We start from the raw sequence: 18,505 nt of genomic DNA on the forward strand, positions 1-18,505 counted from the left end.
TTTTATTTTATCTTTCACCTTTTTAAAATCGTTTATCCTTCTCTAAGAAAATTTTTTTTTCCATCTAACAACAAGAGGGGGAGCAAAGAGGTCGAAGGTCATAGCATAACTGCTTGCAAAAGTTCTAAGAAACTAACATCCACCCTAACTGCTTGATTAATTTTGTTTCTATCTAAAATAGAATGTTCCGATAGAACCTTCTTTTCTTGGTATTAGAAAAAAAAATATCTATTTTAAGGGAGCTTAAACAATTCCTTGGAAGAAACAGCTCGTCAAATAATCCCCTTACTAATCTCCAGCCAAGGTGACATATATCCCTTTTCTGACCAATGGGAAAATACTTAAAATTTAAATGTCACTCGGTCTTATCTTTATTGCATCACGAAAAGTATTGTCGGGCTTCTTTCTGACCTAAAAATTTTCTCCCCTATGGCACATGTCTGCGTAATCCTTTATCCAAATAGCAGAATCTTTCTTATTTCTTCCCGTGGAAATTTACTGGGGATCTTTTTCTTAATAAGAATTGTTAATAAATCAGAGAAGCACAACTTTAGAAATGAACAAATGAAATCACAAGGAAGACCAGATTGTTTGGTCATTTTCTTATAAGAATGTTGCTTGTGCTCATCACTAAAAAATACTTTCCCTCGAGCCGCCTAGTCCCTTTTCCGGTGAGTTAAGAAAATTATTTTTTTCTTTTTAAATGTCAAATGCAATAATTCATGTGTGTATTAATTGTTTAACGTTGTGTTATATAGAGTTGAATAGTTTAATTATTTGAGTATTTTATAATTTAAATTCTTTTAAAACTTATTGACAACACTCAATTATATTTTACGGACTGATTTTTTTTTAATGGACCGTCAAGGTCAAAATTATTGGTCAGTAAGGTAATTAAAATTTCCAGCTTCTAACTTTTGATTTGTTTAAAATAATTAAAGTAACCATAATCTATTTTAAAATTATCGAGGTCTACTTTACTTAATGTTTAGAATTAATGTTGAAAAATTTAATCACTTAAAAAATTTAAATATTTTTAAGAATTAATATGTACTAGTCTAATGTTTAAGGAGTTAATGATCGTCATTAAAGAGGTAAAGTCGCAAAATGTCAGTCGTTTTAATATTTTCTAACTATTCTACGTGGATTATATGTCGGCTAAAATGATAAGATGAATGTTCACCTCCAAATTTGATCAACGTGCGTTAAAACAAATATTTTTAAATAGTTGTTATAAGAGTCATAATTAAAGTGCAAATGGGTGATAATTATTATGCTTCATGATTGAAAAAATTGGCTTGACACCTATTTAAAAGTTTAAAAAATAGACTAATATTTTTCAATTTTAATCAAATTCTGCAGATTTCAATAAAAATCTTGCAAATTAATAACTATGCAATTGGGCAAACAAAGCGACACTTTTTCTAATAGTTAACTCAATGCAGTGCTTAACGAACAATTTCCGCCAATTATTCAAAGAGTGTAGTACTAATAAAAGACTTGATTTAAAATTTCTAATAAAGTAGAAAATATAAATTTTTTCACTAAATTTTAGTGGATCTGCATGGTCATTAAGAAAATAAAATCTTTATCTTGTTCATTAGGAATATGCAGCAATAATAATTTGCATTTTTTTAATAACCTGTTGTTGAACAACTGACCTAATTTGGAGTTTCTGACTATCAATGTTTGACTCCGTAGCCAGGGGAACTCCTGCATCAAATATTGTGAGAAATTTGCCTTCGTGAAGGACTTTTTGATGGAAATAGCCGCATTTGCTTTACATGGAGAGGAAAGCAACGAAAACTTCTTGCGGTTTGCCAGACTGCAAGGAGACTATCCCATGATCTGCCTACCACTAAAGTTATTTTACGTCAGTATTTACACTCTGTAAAAAATCAAGACGTTGATATTCGTTCGTAAAAAATAAATAAATGCAACTTTACAATTTAATTTTTTCAAAGGCAATTAGAAATATAAGCAAATTAAGCATCTTCAATTCACCGACAAAAAACATAATTCTCCTGCTAATAATTTTCACTTAACTAAATAGGTAAATCCAACCCCTGTTCGCTATCGCTCTCCAATCCTTTTCGATTTCTTCTCTCGCTGTCTCTACTTTGATCTTTTTTAATACTTCAGCTTTTATTCTTTAATATATTATATATTATCTTGGAAGATCTACTCGCTTTTGCTTTGCTCCCCTTCGCTCGCTTTTGCTTTTTAAGTATACCGACGGAACTGCTCATGAAGTTGATTTCAGATTGCTTCACAATCTGAGGCAGATCGTCTACAAAGCAATCAAAAATCAAGATAATGGGTAAATCAGTATTTTTCCGTAAAAATAAGCAATTTAGAAATATAGCTTCCAGTAGCGGGTTTTTTTTCTTTTCTGATTAAGATTTTTTGCAGTGGTAATGAAACAGAAAATGAATTTACAACTGTAAGCAAAAATTATTTTATCTTCATAAACTCTTAATATTTTGAAAGATAGTTGTTAGTACTTAAATATATTTATTGAAATTAATTTTATGTAATGGTGGAAAAAATCATTATAAATTAACTTTGTTAAATCAAGAAAAAAATATTACACATTTACAAAAATATTAAATAAGGATACATTTTGTTAATACTTTAAATGTAAGATGAAAATTTCCCGCGAAAATCATCAGCTATACAACGTTCCATAAGTTATTAGAATTTTGAACTGAGACTTAGTATTTGTCATTTTCAGTTTATCGGCAAAATATATATATATTTTTTTTTTAATAACGGCAGGCACTGAACTTTCGTTCCTCGCCTTAGAAGATGCCGGAAGTGTTGCTCATTTGTCGTTACCTAGTGAGCACCTGTGAACCAAAGTCACACTGCCACAAATACCCGTTCATAGTGCGGGCCAGATTCACGCATCAGTAGACAACAGAGAGAGAGAGAAACATCCATGCCCAGAGCGGGATTCGAACCCGCTGGAATTGGCTTCGCAGTCAGGCACGCTAACCACTCGGCCACCTGACCGGCTCATCGGCAAAATATACGCCTGAACTAACTGTTCATTCAGTTGGCATTTTGCTTCAGATCGCATTCGCTCGCCTAATTATTGTTCAATACCCCAGGATTTATGTTCTAATATATTTTACGATTTATAGTAATGTATTAATAATCGATGAAATGCTCCAACTCACCATCGCTCGCTAGTGACCGGAATTCGTCTAAGAGCCCACGCAGTTCATTGCAAATAGCTTCAAAATCTAAGACGGATTTCTTTATTTTTTTTAAATGAATAATTCGTTTTTAAAATTAATAATTCATTTTTCAATTTATTTTTCCTTTACATAAAGAACAACAAACGTTTTTATATATATATATATATATACTCGTCGGGAAGATGTTGTTACTCAATGTCATTTCCCCCATAAAATGCGTTAACAAGTATGAAATATTTTGGGAAATTGGATCTCAAAGAATAGTTCGTTAAATAGAAAATTCACTTCGCTATTTAGAAGTTATTTTACGAAGAAATTTCCATAAAGTTCTTAGTTCCTAGAAAAAATTCGCAAAATGGAAGCTCGTTAAATAGATGTCCGACTGTATTTCAAGAGGCTGTTACCTAGATAGCACAGACTGCCACNATCGAAGCAAAGTATTGCCTTTTCTTAAAATTGTTTTAATTAGGGGGTTGGTGTATATTTAAACTAATATCGAGAGTTTTTCTATTCTGTATCTGTCTCTATGCTTTCGTTTCATTTTTCTCCTCGCCTGTAAGTGACGTCGCCTGTACGGGACGTCAGGTTATCATTTCCTTCTACTTAATTTATTTGCAAGGGCTTATTTTTAAATTTCAAACTTTTGCGATTGGAATTTTTGAACATTCATACATATATGTGTTATTTAAATTTTTTATGGTGAATATGATAATTAAAAAGTGTTTACCAGATAAAAATTAAATAAAACTATTTCAGTTTTTAAAATTTTCGATTTGAGTTTCTACTAAACTTTTCGACTTGAAATTTTATTCTTTATTCTGAACTTATGTAGTTTCTTAATTTCATTTTATAGGTTGTATTTAATAATTAATACTAAGAATGATATAAATAAATAAAAAATTAATCAAAATAACGAGCCATTTAATGTGAATTACATATAAACCTTGTACAGCACTTAAAAAATTTCTTTAATTCAAAATGTGATATGACATGATCAAGTTACAAACATGAAATTATCAAACCTCGTTTTCGTGGACGATTAATACTCAGAATCGTTAGTTATGATGGCTACTGATTCAAATTAAAGATTACATTGTTCGGGTGAAACCAGTTAGGAAACGTCTTTTAATTTTTTAATACAGCATTCTTAGTTCTTCAGAAAAATTATTTGAACCTGCAAAGCCTTTTTTTTTAAAAAATCCTTATTGCAATTTAAAAATAAAAAATTTTCATGCCTTTGTGCTAGTAAAGAATTTAGAAAGGTTTAGTAAAGATTTTACTGACTCTTATGCTTGTTAGTAAGGACAATTTATTGGAGCATTTAAAAAATAGAACAAATTCCTGAAATTTTTTTCTAAGGATTTAATAATATTTTTTTTAGATTAGTGTTTATCAATATTTTGAAATACTACCTCAGTTATTGCGCTTTGTTGGTTACAGTTATAGTTTTAATATTTTAATCTATATTTTACTTCCTTGTATTTATTATATTTAAAAAAAATTGAATATTTCCAAACAATTTAAAGTTATAGAGAACATCAAAATTAAATTTTTCAATTTTTTACATACAGTAATAATAATAAGAATAATATATATATATTAGTGTATCTACCACTACAAAAATACAATCCCAATTTACTAGCATATAAGACATGTTAACTCGATTCTATGTCGGGGTACCTTTACATAGACGAAGGTTGACATTGACGATAACATCGGACGCGATGGGAACACGCCTATCTTGACAGCAACTCTCACTTAGATCTGAACACGCCTACTTCGATGGATGGTCCACATTGAACAGTAGACTTGCGACTGCGACATAATCCACCTGCTCGTGCTGTTGCTACTCAGTTTCGATCATACGCAACGCACAATATATTCACTCGACTGCTAATGGCAACACAGGAGCGACCACGATCGTGAACTTAATACAGCTCTCACAATCAGCACTCAAAAAACACGGTGATCTTAATACAGGTCTCCCGGCTTCTCACAAAAAACAGCAATGAATCAACTAGGAGTATCCATTCATTGAATTCTATCACAGATATAATTCTGGTGGGAGAGTACTGTAGTGTATCTACCACATAGATCAAGACCTTTACATAGATGAAGGTTGACATTGACTATAACATCACTCACCACATTGGTGACCTTCGGACGTGATGTGAACACGCCTATCTTGACAGCAACTCTCACTTCGATCTGAACACGTCTACTTCGATGGATGGTCCACATTGAACAGTTGATTCGCTACTTGTGACTGCGACATTATCCACCTCCTCGTGCTGTTGCTACTCAGTTTCGATCACACGCAACTCGCAATATATTCACTCGACTGCTAATGGCAACACAAGAGCAACCACGATCGTGAACTTAATACAGCTCTCACAATCAGCACTCAAAAAGTACGGTGATCTTAATACAGGTCTTCCGGCTTCTCACAAAACAGCAATGAAACAACTAGTGGTATCCATTCATTGAAATCTATCACAGATATAATTCTGGTGGGAGAGTACTGTAGTGTATTTACCACTGCAAAAGTACAATCCCAATTCACTAGTATATAAGACATGTTAATTCGACTCTATGTCGGGGTACCTTTACATAGACGAAGGTTGACATTGTCGATAACTTATCCCCCCCCACGCACACACACATATATATATACACACTTACACACATGGAGCCCTTTAAAAAGTGTGATCACCGCCCTCCAGGATATCTTAGTTCATCCCTGAGATTCGGAGTTATTAAGTTTTTAAATTTTGGTGTATTTTATATTATAAAGATGCAACAAATAATGCGTCTTCATTTATTTATTTTTATTTTTTTACAGAATCAAAACCAAGCATATCCTCTTCTTAGAATTATTTTAATTAAGTGGTTCAGTGTTAATATTTATATAAACTAATATCAAGAATTTTTTGATTCTACATATGCCTCTATGCTTGCATTTTCTCTTTCTTCTGAGCCTGTAAGTGAAATCACCTGTGTGTACCGTCAGACAATCAATTCATTTGCAAGGGAATATTTTGAAAATTTTTGCGATTTGAATTTTTAAGCATATGTGTAATTTAAAATATTTCTTTGGGTTTAATTTGATAATTTAAATAAAATTACTACTTGGTAAAAATTAAGTAAATCAATTAAACTTTCAAAAATTTTCGGTTCGAGTTTCCATTAAATTTTTCGATTTGAATTTTTGTTCTTTGTTCTGAACTTTGAGTTTCATTTTATATAGGTTGTATTATATAATTCAAGCTAAGAATAATAAAAGTAAACGAAAGATGAGTTAAAATAACTTGGTTTTTCATGTAAGTACTCCGCAACACTTATTTACAATTTCTTTAACTCAAATTAGATATGAGAGAGTGTTATCGAGTCGTGGACGATTAACATTTAGAAGTGTTTGCTAAGATGATTACTAAGAAAGACAAATTGAATTCCCATTAAAAGTGACATTGTTTGTGTGAAACCAGTTTAGAAATGAGGTGTCTTTTAACTATTTAACGAAGCAGTCTTAGTTCTTTATAAATATTATTTAAACAAGAAAAACATTCTTTTTTTTTTCAAATACAAAAAATTGCAATTTTAATGTTTTTCCTTCCTTTGTACTTCTAAAGATTTTAGAAAGGTTACGTTAAGATTTTACTCACACTTATGCTTGTTAGTAAGGACAATTTATTAATGCATTTGGAAAAAAAATGCTTTTGTTTTTTTTGAAAATTTTTTCTATCAATTTAACAATATTTTTTTAGATTAGTGTTCCTCAATATTTTAAAATATTATCTAAAATATTACGCTTCTGCCATTAAAATTTTGATTATTTTTGATTGATTGATTTGTATTTATTTATTTATTTTTATTATTATTATTTTCTTTTTTTTTTTTTGAAAATTGAATAATTCAGAACAATAGGAAAGTATTATTACTTCAAGAGGAATTCAAAATTAAGTTTTCCAATTTATTATATACATATATCGATTTATATACTGATATAAATATATACATATCACAAAGCGTCCCCTAAAAAGTGCATCCACCATCCTACAGTGTATCCCAGTTCATCCCTGAAGTGCTGAACTTGGCGCAGGTCGCCGGGCAACCTTAAGGCCTGGTTTCTTAGGACAGGACGCCGTCAGCTGGAAATCAGCGCTAACCTCTGATTGGTCCATTTGTGAATTTGATAGTATACGTCATCGAGTTCAAGATGAGCATTCGATGACGTACACTATCAAACTCAAAAATGGACCAATCAGAGGTTAGCGCTGATTTCCAGCTGACGGCGTCCTGTCCTAAGAAACCAGGCCTTAAGCGGAGAAGTCAACTCCTCTGCAGACGATCAATATTGTGATATCCTGTCCTCGGATCAATCTCAGAGATATTTCCCTGGCCATCGCCAATAGCTCATTGTTCCCCTTGCCGTCAGGTTAACCGTGGGAGGTTTTCGTGGTCTTCCTTTCCATGTAACGCAAATGCAGGTTAGCTCCATCAAAAAGTCCTCCACGAAGGCAAATTTGTCCCAATACTCGATCCAAGAGTTTCCTTGTCTTCTGGATTGGGTTCAAAATTACAAAGATACGGAGTTGAACATTTGTAGTCGCAAACCCATAAAATTGGGTCAGCTGTTCAGCAACGGATACAAAATGAAAATAATAAAATAGCCCATTGTGCGGCTCCAACGCGACGTAAATAAAAAGCCCAAGTACCTACCTATCTTTTATACGATTACGTAATTATCTCAAGCCTCAAACCCAACGAACACAGCAGACAGAATTTATTTTCGGTTTCAGAATTTTGAAATATAACTATTCTTTTTCTGTAACATAAATCTACAGTTAAATGTATTTCGATGGATACTAAATTTTAAAACGCTTTTGCCTGCTTTTATATTATATTAAAATAAAACTCATTTTTCAGTCGTTGGAATTTTTTTTTTAATTTTGCACTTTTTTCTAACAAGTAGTAGTAGTAGTAGTTTCATTTACGTTGCACTAGAGCTGCACAATGGGCTATTGGCGACGGTCTGGGAAGCATCCCTGAGGATGATCCGAAGACATGCCATCACAATTTTGATCCTCTGCAGAAGGGATGGCACCCCCGCTTTGGTAGCCCGACGACCTGCAAGCGAAGTCGAGCACTTTACGGTAGAACAGTTTAACGAGAACCAGCACCGCGCACCCTCGGTCCTTACGCAGACTGATCCAAGTGGTCACCCACCCGCACACTGACCGCAGCCAGTGATGCTTGACTTCGGTGATCTTCTGGGAACCGTGTCTTAACCATCAGTCCACTGCGGGACTTCTAATAAAAGATTGAAGAAAATATTAGTGTATGAAATACGACTATTATTGATAATCGCTGTTTATTATTTTTAATAAAAGGATTAATCAAGAAATGTGAGTGCCAAAATCTAGTTTTATGTATTGTTGCAGGACTTTCGCGTTGATTGTAGTATTATTTGTTATCTATAATAATACTTGCAAGACTAATTAAAAAAACAAAGTATATTAAAAGACAAACATGTTTTATTGACGCCGATGGGAGAACTGAAAATTGATGCACAAACTGGGAGTTCACTTACTATATGCTGCCAAAACGCAATAAGGAATAATGATGTTCCGGATGTCACATGACATCTCCCCTTTTTTTTTAATAAAAGAAAAGTAAACTTTAAAATACAAACATGATATTAATTCATTAATAAGTATGTAAAAGAATCAAGTTCATAATGAAAGGCATATGAAAGAGTCACTAGTTCAATCTATCAGATGGTAAAAGAGTCACAAGTTCAGTCAATCAGGTGGATGGACAATTTAGTCGGAAAGGGTTTTCACAGGATAAGAATATGATGACGGCAGTGTGGATATTATTTTCGAAGGCAGTCACTCAGTTTGTGAGCTGGTAGAAGGAACAGACTGTCTCACTGAAAGAGAAAGCAAACTGGTTGGATTTAACACCAATTCACGTTCCACGAACGAGAATGTTAGCTTAGGTGGAACGTAACATTTCAGTATTACGGCGGTATATACCTCCTTCAGGAGTGGATGCAACATATGATCTGGGAGCTTCTATAGTTGAAACAACTATGGCAGGTTAATCGGGTTAAATAGCCAGACTTTGTCTCCTTCTTTGAACTCATGCCCTGTTGCTCTGGTGCCATACCTAGACTTCATCCTCTCTGTTGCCATGTTGATCCTCTGACGAGCAAAGTTCCAAATGTGCCTGGAGTTCTTGAAGATACTCTTCAAGCAATGAAGGTGCATCAGGCTGACAACTGAACCCTGAACCGAAGATCACTAGGGAGACAAACTTCGCGACCAAACACCAACTGAGATGGGGTGTGTCCTGTAATCTCGTGGACAGCATTGCGAAATGTTAGCAAGAGCAGTGGTAGCCTCAAGTCCCACTCTTCCTGATTCCTTGACACTATAAGTGAGAGATTATTCAGGGCGGTTAGGTTAAACCTCTCAACAATGCCGTCAAAATTGAGGATGTAAGTGAGTTGTTTGAGTCTTGTCTATTCCAGGAATTTGGCATAATCCTTTAAAATCAGTGAAGTAAAATTCGTTCCTTGGTCTGAATAAATTTGTAAGGGTGTGCCAAATCTGGACACCCATTGGTGTACCAAGACTTCCGCTATTGTAGTAGCTTCTTCATAGGGTATGGGACACGCTTCGGGTGACTAACAAAATAGTTCATGTCAACTAAAATGCATTTGTTGCCAACTGAAAATCCAGGTAAAGAACCTAAATGTCAAGCGCGATAAGCTCAAATGGCACTCCTATGTTATAACGATGCAATTTTCCACATTTAAGTTTCTTCGGTCCCTTTCGAGCCACACAGCCATCACAAGATCGACACCACTTCTTTACATCGTCTCATGACTTGATCCAGTAGAAACGCTCAAGAAACTTAATTAGAGTCTTCCTTAACCCGAAGAGGTCTCCGGTTGAATTTTCATGCAGTTCTTTCAAGATATCCGCAATTCTTGATTTGGGAAGAGCAAACTGCTGCTTCAAGCTCCGTTCGTCATCACATTCCCATTTTCTGTATAACAGTATAAATTACCATTTCTAGTATAGAGTCCCATAGAGCCCAATAATGTTTAGTAGCAGGGCTGTAGGTGGAAATGTCTTGCCAACTTGGTCTTATGTTCGAACAGTCCTTCATTTCAATGATAGGTCTTATACCAGAATCTTCCAATTGGGTTTATCTTTTCTCTTTATCACTCCGTTGATCTGGTTTCGATGTCGTTAAAACCGCAGCTTGGCGTAACACAGAATTCGTTGGCTAATATTTCTTCTCTATTCTGGAGCAATATTAGCAGCTTTCATTCCAGGGCTTCCACCATAATGCGTTGGCATTTCCATTGGAAGTATCCTTGCGAAGACGAATCTTGAAGTCATATTCCTGGAAAAGATGAATACACCCGGCTCCTTGACCTCGTCTTAAAACGGTGATACCTCGTTTTAAACACGGTGATATCTACCGAACTTGAGTTCATTTTGTTTTCCTTGATATCCAGTTTGAAATAATTTTCTAGACGGATTGATTCGTCATTGATATCAGCTACATATGCCACATAATGGTAACTGATATCTCCAATTGTAATCTTAAGGTGGAATTTTCCTTGAATGCGGATTTTGTCACAGTCTGTAGTGCAAAGCGGGGTAGAGTACAGATTTGCCGCTTAGTTTCTTAGCCAAGTCTGTTCTGATGATGATGATATTGGCTCCTGTATCAATTATCATATGGTATTGATCTCCATTGGCATGCACCGTAGCGAAAGGTCCATTGTCGCAGCCACTCAATGAAGAAATCTGCAATACTTTTACTTGGAGCTTGTAACTCCCAACATCCCTACATTTCGGGCAGTTTTTACGTACATACCCATCCTTACCGCACCCCCAACATTTTGTTTTTCTATTTCTAAACGACATGTTTTCTCTCGAATTATGGATCTCTCACGGGATACTTTCCAATCAGCGAATTATCAGATTATCAAATTATCAGCGAATAATCAGAATTATGGATCTCTCTCAGGATACTTAAAATCAACGTTTGAATCAGTTGCTGACACTGCTCTGACAGAGTGGTGGTCCTTTCGTGATGCTTGCCGAGCTGCCTCAATGTCTCGCTTTCACCATTAGCATGTGGGTAGTCACAGGAGTAGGAAATACGTTAGTTTTATTTCGTTATATTTTTTAATGTAAAAACTACATGGAGCTATAAACTGCATTAAACATGGTGCTTAAAGTAAGGACGTTGTGAATTTTAAAACATATTTTTGACAATCTAAATTCGAAAAATATCTAGGAAGGGGATATATTGTAATACATTATCCCATACAAACAGGGGAGGAGAATACGGGGGAGGTCAAGATATGGAACTGGTCTTCTCCCCATATGGCCTATCCGAGTGTAGTGATCACGAATAATTGATGTTGCTGCCTATCTGAAGCAAATTTAGACTGGGTCTTCAAGAGTAGAGTCTACCGATTGACCGATTTAAGCTTAATTTTCCTGATTTGCTAGCCTGTAGGGCTATCTGCTCATTCATGCTAAATTGTTTATTCAATGAGGGATGAATAGGGGTGAGATAATTTTACGCATGCTTGAAAAAAAGATAAATAAATACATAACTGAATGATACATTAGAGCAAAATTAAATATATTACAAAACGCAATAAATTGAAATCTGTTGTTGTTGTTCATTTACGTCGCACTAGAGCTGCACAATGGGCTATTGGCGACGGTGGGGGAAACATCCCTGAGGATGATCCGAAGACATGCCATCACAATTTTGATCCTCTGCGGAGAGTATGGCACCCCCGCTTCGGTAGCCCGACGACCTGCACGCGAAGTCGAGCACTTTACGGTAGAACAGTTTAACGAGGACCAATACCGCACACCCTCGGTCCCTACGCAGGCTGATCCAAGTGGTCACCCACCCGCACACTGACCGCAGCCAGTGATGCTTGACTTCGGTGATCTGCAATCTGAGATAAATTAAAAAATACATGAAAATTATTTACAAGGGATAAAATATTTACATATGCACATCGAGAATTGAGAATACCCAACAATCACGAAAGGATGCTTGTGAGAAGGATGCTTCCCCTGAATCCCTGCATCACTCCCTCACCTCCCCCTCCCCCAATATAGCTTCTACGGTGCAGAGTGATGCAGTTCATCCACAGAAATTAGAGATAGGGTTGCTTATTAGTTGAAGTATTTCGATAGAACCCCTTCGCTTATGAAAAAGGCGGTAGCTGGTCTAAATTCGCCATTTTCATTAATCCAATCGAAATTAAAAATATAGTTAAAATTAAACTTAGAGCATAGCGGTGCTTCTTTAAAAATGGATGCATTGAGATACTGTAGGTAGTTGTCTATATTATCTATATTAAGGTCTTCATGAATAGTGTTGTTACTGATGTACAAGGGGGCACCTGTTATTTTCCTGAGTATTTTATATTGAAAGACAATTAGTTTTCGAATTTGGGTTATTGTTAATGTTCTCCACGATGAGGAAGCATCAGTTAAAATGGATCTTATGCACATAATATAAATTATTCTTTTGGTAGTTAGGGCCACTTTTGAGTTATGTGAAAGAATGGGTCGGAGGGCATAATAGTCTGCGTTTGGTTTCTTAATAATTTCGGATATATGCTTGTTCCAATTTAACGTGTTTGTGAGAGTAACACCTAAATATTTGGCTCGATTTACAGTAGGTACTTCTTCGTTGAATAGCTTTATTTTATTGTTTTCGTTAAGTTTCTTTCTGTGGCTTCTCCTTACAATAAATAAATTAGATTTGCTACCAATAATTTTGGTTTTCCATCTGGAGCAACAGTGCTCAATTGATTGAATTTTATCTTGAGTTTTTATGAGGGCTCTATTGGGATGGAGGGATGTAGCTAGAATCGCTGTATCGTCTGCATAAAAGGCAGCATATTTTTATCATTCCTATCAATTGGAAAGTCGGATGCGTAAATAAGGAACAGAATTGGGTCTAGGATAAATCCTTACTGCACGCCTGCCTTGATGGTTCTTTTTTGTAGAGGCGAGAAGGCCCTAGCTACGTCAAGCATAATCATGGTGGTTGTTTCTTTTTTAAATAAGCCTTGGCTTATAAATTCTAAAATTCTAATGAGTTGTTTGGTTGTAGAGAGGTTACTACGAAAACCGTACTACTCATCACGTAAGAATTCGAGAAATAGTTTCAATATATTAAGGATAATTTTTTCAAGTATTTTTGATAAGGTATTTAATTGACTTATAGGTCTATAATTTTCGGGCTGGAGATGAGTTTTTCCTGGCTTGGGGAATAATATCACTGTGGCGTTCTTCCATGCTGTTATGGATGCATGTATTATAAATATTGGAGATTTGTTTGATTTTGTTAGGCGGTAATTTTTTCATCATACCATTTGTGTGTCCTGGGGCTTTTTTATTGTTAACTTTACTAATTATTTTCTTAATTTCATTTTCATAAGTCAATTCCATGATTTTAAGGAAATTCTTCCTTTTAATGTATTTTAAATATTTCTTATTTATCTCTCTTTCAGAATTAATATCAATAGGTTCGTTGTTAAGTGAAAACTGTTCTTCTATTGTTTTGGTGAAAATTTCAGCTTTTCTCTTGTCTGAGTAAACTTTTTCATTTTGAGAGTTTAAGGGCATGTTAGTAGTTATTTGTCATCTAAAAAATCATCTTACAGGCAGAATTATCTTGCATTTCTAAGCTTCGGACTTTATAGTCCCAGATGTCCTGTCCATAATCAAGTAGTTGTTTTTGGATTCCTTTTTGCCTTTTATTAATTTTAGCCTTTAGTATTGGGTCTTGAGTTCTTTGGTAATTTTTCTCGGATTTGTTTTTTTATCTTTATTTCATCTTTAATTCTTTTTGGTATAAATTTATAATCCGCTCTAATTTTAATAGTTTCAGTAGCTTCATTATAAGTATTTTGAATGTCGTTGGGGTAAGATTAAGGATTTCTTTATCGATGTCTTCTATTGTACTGATATTGTTATTTATTGGAAATGAGAGATGATTCAGGATATTTTCGTAAAGAATCCATTAGGTATTTTTCTTGGTGGTAGTATGATCTTCTTGGTCAAAACAGGTGGTAGCAATAACTGGCAGATGAACACTGTTTAATTCGTTAAGTACTTCAAGTGAATAAAGTGAGAAGGAGTTAGTAAAAAGAATATCCAGGATATCGCTAATAAATGATTGATATGTTTGCTTCTGACGGTACATATAGACTGATGTTGTATTTATTTATAATATTATTTATGTGTTTTTCATTGTGATTAGTTTTTCTACAGCCGCATAAAGTGTTGTTTGAATTAAGGTCTCCTACGACAATGGATTCGTGGTTGTGTGGAAAGAAGTCTTTAACCCAGCTTTCGTCAATAGTGGTGTGAGGTGAGTTATAGAAGCTTGTTATCTTGATTTGTCAGTCGTTTCTTAGAGTTGCAATAACTGTTACTTCTTCATTGTCTGTGCTATTGCTTTTTCTGTACAAAGTGGTGTAGTAGGAATTCTTAACATAAGTTGTGACACCACCCCCCTCAAAAGGTGGTTCTGTCGCAGCGGTATAAATTGTAATTTGCAATTTTGCATCCATTAGGTATGTTAAGGTGTGTCTCACTGATGTCCATGGAGTCTATATCGTGATCATAAACAAAGTTTCTCAACTTTTCTATATTTACTGCTAGTCTATTTGCGTTCCAAATGGCTATTTTAAAGGGGGTGAAGTTGCTATTTTTATTTCTTTCTGTCTTTTATTTTGAGGGCTTCCTGGTAGTTTTGGCCTGTAAGAGCGTCGGTGATGTCTTTGGCTATAAGGGTAAAAGCACATCAAAGATATGTAATATCTCATAAAAATAATCATCTGAAATTTTAAAATTAAATCAATCGGAAGAGGGTACATCAAAAATATAGAATATCTCATTCATATGCAAAGTTGAAAATTTATCAGTCAAATTCTTCTGCAACTCATGGCAATTCATAATTCATCCAGTATCTTAAACAAAAAATAAATGCTTCAATCATCAAACTTTTTGTTTATATAAATGATACCTACGCCCAGTGGATCTTGACAATCATCGATTTCCCATTTGTCTGTGCTGCATGTTATGCCTACGTTCTAAATGCGATGAATACTACTAGAGAGCTGAGATTCAATATCTTTCACCCCCCTTGGACTAAAAAGAAAAACTGAATAGGACTCCTGATAATTAAAAAGTTTTCTTTGAAATCCCATCCCTTTTCTTTACAAATGACTTTATGAAAGCTGATATGCCTATCCGTGTGATGCTCTGGATTGTGTCGTCAATAATTTGTTTTCACCCCGCCTCATTCAAGGAGAAATATGATTCCTAAGAAGAAACTAAATTATTTATCAACTTTCATGGTGATGTGATTTTCAAAATGTGTTCTTGGATTAATTCGAACTTTATCCAGCTACGTATTCTTTGTGGCATTTTTTTTTTTTTTTTTCATAAAGCATTTATTTCTTTAATTTTTATTGATCAATAAATAAAAAAACACTCATGTGAATAAACAAATATAATAGATTATGACTTTAAATTTTTTCATTGTTTAACAGATATGTTTATTTTTACATTTCAGAAACTCATTTACTGTTAAAAAAAAAATTCTTGAAATTTTTATTTTCAGTGAATTGATTGTTATTGATTGGTATAAAAAATTTTTAGAAAAATTATTTTCATATTTATTGTTTTATGTGTTACAGTTTCTCTGATTTATTGATTAGTAGAAGTTATATTTTTGTTTTGCTATAGTGTTTAGGGTTAAGATAAAATGCAATTTAAAAAAATTTTAAAAATTTTCTCTTCTAAATGTAACTACAATAATTAATGAAATTAAATTTTAATATATGGATGAAATTGCGGTGAGGCGGAAATTATAAATTACATCAAGAAATATTAAAACTAATGCAAATAATTTGGAAAAATGAATAAAGTACTTGTTTTTAGAATTTGAATTGAAGAACAACCAGACATTAATGCTTGAGTCCAACGTTAAATTTTCAGGATATTTGGATCCTGAGGAATCAGTCAGTACTCAGAGCAACCTCCCCTGCCATCAGTAACAGCAGTTATTCTCCTGGGCATCGACTCGAACAGAGATTGGATAGCATGGACGGGTTCAGCACTCAATGCAGTTTCAACAATATGCCACAATTCGTCATCCGTAGCAGAGTTGGACAAAAATGTTATCGATTACATTTTTCGATTACAGTAATCAATTACTTGTAATCATGATTACAAGATAACATAATTTTGATTACAACTGTAAACGTGATTACAACAAACAATTACAGTAATCAATTACTTGTAATCGTGATTAAAACTTTGATTACAGCTGTAATCGTGATTACAATAGTCGATTACAGTAATCAATTGCTTGTAATCGTGATTACAACTTTTGAAAATTTTGATTACAGCTGTAATCATGATTACAATATTGATTACAGTAATCAATATCTTGTAATCAAGATTACAAGTAATTACGATTACAAGTAATCACAACAAAAACGATTACGGGTAATTTTTATTACAAGTAATCAAATATATGATTGCATGTAATCTTGATTACAAGTAATTGTGATTACTTGTAATCATATTACACGATTACAAGTGATTACAATTGCAGACTATATACAAATACATTATGTAAGTATGTATAGGGATACATATTTTTATGTACATAGAATGTACGCACGCATGTACGTACAATTTCAGATTCGTATATATACAAATACAATGAATACACAAACGTTGTTTATAAGTACAATATACATAATTATATTGAAATATACATAATACAATACGTATATGCTTAATACACATAACTATATATTTATGTACATGTACGCATGTATGTTAGTTTGCATGCGAATGCAATATTTTGTATGATTGTATACATAGACAACATATGTATAAAAGTACGTGAAACAAATTTCCATTCGTATGCATGAATGTATGTACGCAAGTACATACATTGCATAAATTTGCGATAATAACACATATATACAATGTACGTATGTAAATACACTGTACGTATTTATGTACAATATGTAAGAATGTTGTTTATAGGTACACTATATGTACATAGTTGCGTAAATAAAATGCATGCATGTATGAATGTACACTTACATGTACATAGATATATGGTTTGTACACGCAACATATGTACTTTGTAAATACATATGCGCATGTAATGTATGGATGTACAAAAAATGGTTGGATTTACAATGTACGTATATACATACAACGTATATATAAACGTAATTACATTTAATGTATAAATACATGCGTACATTTAAATATATGTATTTACAATGCACACATACATTGTGCATGCATTAAAAAAATTTATAACTGTAAAGTTATTAAAATTCGTTTTAAAATTTATTTTAAGGCATATAAAACTCAATCTCTTATTTTTTGGAAAGCAAACGATAATCTTATTTTAAATTCCTAAATATAATTTCCACATATAAAATTAACCGTTTTTTCCCATCTTGAAATTTCTATGAACTATGCATTATGTTATAACAAAATAAATAATATACAGAACCAGCATTCATCTGAAAAGATGACGTCATGCCATTCCTGCTTCCAGGCTCGTCGTTGCTTACTCAATAGGAGGCATTCCTGTCTGTGATGCAGCGTCAAGAGTAGCCGAAGTCATGGTCGCCGTGCTGATAGTCCGTGCTGCTGCAAACGTTGTCGAATTGCTCGTGCAGGCATTTATTGTCTTGCTAATTACTCTATTTGTTGACTCAGGTTTCGTGACGTAGCTGTACGATCATTTAAGGCCACGTGGATAACATGTCTGTATTCTCTGCTGTTAGTGATAGGGGGGCGCTGAGATCCTGTATAGTGTTCCATATGACAGTCATGATCAGATCGATTCCATATTCTGCTAACAGTCATGGAATCTCGACCAACGCGAGCAGCAATACTTCGGTATGATAAACAGCAATCCCCGTAGGCCACAATTCGACCTCGATCAAACTCAGACACCTGATGGTAGGCATTTCTTCTTCTTACACGAAGCATAACAAAAAAATTTTTACCCAAGAACAACGTTCAATTTCTGTATGAGAAACTTACTGTCAAATTTCTTCTTATACACATTGTAGGTGTCGCTACCGCCGCCTGCTTTGCATGGATGCGCTGATAAGCTAATCATTTGCATACCACAACATGCTTTATCCGTCCTGCAAACTTTCAGTTCGTGGTGTGTCGCCT

The 18,505-nt window shown here is 34.0% G+C and overlaps 1 long non-coding RNA gene across 1 annotated transcript; it reads left to right on the top strand.

Moving 5' to 3' along the window:
• Positions 1–438: 438 nt before the first annotated feature.
• Positions 439–16,921, top strand: LOC139427132 (uncharacterized). The gene is made up of 3 exons (XR_011638284.1): positions 439–671; positions 14,546–14,645; positions 16,280–16,921. It is a non-coding gene; the product is annotated as an uncharacterized lncRNA (long non-coding RNA).
• The last annotated feature ends 1,584 nt before the right edge of the window (positions 16,922–18,505 follow it).

This window comes from Parasteatoda tepidariorum, chromosome X1 (genome assembly GCF_043381705.1).
Source record: "Parasteatoda tepidariorum isolate YZ-2023 chromosome X1, CAS_Ptep_4.0, whole genome shotgun sequence".
Lineage (NCBI taxonomy): Eukaryota > Metazoa > Arthropoda > Arachnida > Araneae > Theridiidae > Parasteatoda > Parasteatoda tepidariorum.